Below are 1,353 nucleotides of genomic sequence, written 5' to 3'. Positions count from 1 at the left end.
TGTCAATTTTTATAATAAATTCTATACTTCATTTTCAATTAAGAAAATTATACTTTTATTATGTTTGTGCACTAAAACCTGAATATTCATGTTTGATCCATTTTTACATGGCTGTTATCACCACTAAAGAATGATTAGTATTAAGACAGACTGTGTCTAATTCATATCTATTACCACGAACTTTGTGACCTTGTGAGTGTACACATTCATTAAGTGTTAATTGAGTGAATGAAAGATTGATGAGTGGATGACTGGAAAAACCATTGGTGAAGAGATATTCCATTTTACCATTCATGTCACCAGTATAAACAGACCATCCTCACCCCACTAGTCTCTTTACTGCCCCTCTTACATCTTTGTTTCTGAGGGTGTAGATTAGAGGGTTGAGGCTAGGTGTGACAACAGTATAAAAGAGGGCAATGAACTTGCCCTGATCTTGAGAATTTCCTGATGGTGGCTGGAGGTATATGCACATGACTGGAATGAAAAAGAGGGATACGACCATAAGATGGGCTCCACACGTCCCAAAGACTTTCTGGAGTCCAGTTGTCGACTGCATCCTCAGCACTGCCCGGGCAATGGCACCATAGGAGCTGAGAATGAGGATGAGAGGTATGAGAACAAAAATGGAGCTCGTGACCATGAGGGTTAGCTCATTGGCACGGGTATCAATGCATGACAGTCGAAGCAGTGCTGGAACTTCACAGAAGAAATGGTCCACTTGGCGATGTCCACACAGGGGTACCAAAAATGTAAAGAAAGAATGAAGTGCTGAGTTGGTAAAGCCACTTACCCAAGAAGCCACAGCCAACAGATGGCAGAAACGAGGGTGCATGAGGATAGAGTAGTGCAGGGGTCTACACACAGCTGCATAACGGTCATAGGACATCACCATCAGAAGCACACGTTCTGTGCATCCCAGTGCGAGGACAAAATAAAGCTGAATCATGCAACCAGTGTAAGAGATGGTTTTTCCTGGACCCCAGAGGTTGACCAGCAACTGAGGGATGAAGCTGGTGGTATAGCAGAGATCCAGAAAAGAGAGATTTGAGAGGAAAAAATACATAGGAGTGTGGAGATGGGAATCCAAGTATGACATATAATGATGAACAGGTTGCCTGTCAGTGTCATCAAGTAGAACACCAAGACAACCACAAAGAGAACTACTTCCAGATGAGGCCAATTAGAAAACCCCAGTAGAACAAAGTAGGCTTCAGAGGTTGCATTCATTTTTCTCGTGGTCATTCATTACTTGTTATCTGAGGCAAGTATCATATATACCCTAGAAATTTAAAGAAATACTGCAAAAGCAAAAAAAAAAAAAAAAAGCACATTGGAGCCACCTGTAGTTAC

The 1,353-nt window shown here is 41.6% G+C and overlaps 1 pseudogene; it reads right to left on the bottom strand.

Moving 5' to 3' along the window:
* Positions 1–319: 319 nt before the first annotated feature.
* On the bottom strand, positions 320–1,230 carry LOC104983213 (annotated as a pseudogene).
* Between the last annotated feature and the right edge of the window lie 123 nt (positions 1,231–1,353).

This window comes from Bison bison, unplaced genomic scaffold, assembly GCF_000754665.1.
Source record: "Bison bison bison isolate TAMUID 2011002044 unplaced genomic scaffold, Bison_UMD1.0 scf7180017862063, whole genome shotgun sequence".
In the NCBI taxonomy this organism is placed as follows: Eukaryota; Metazoa; Chordata; class Mammalia; order Artiodactyla; family Bovidae; genus Bison; species Bison bison.
This window is presented reverse-complemented; position numbering and strand designations above follow the sequence as displayed.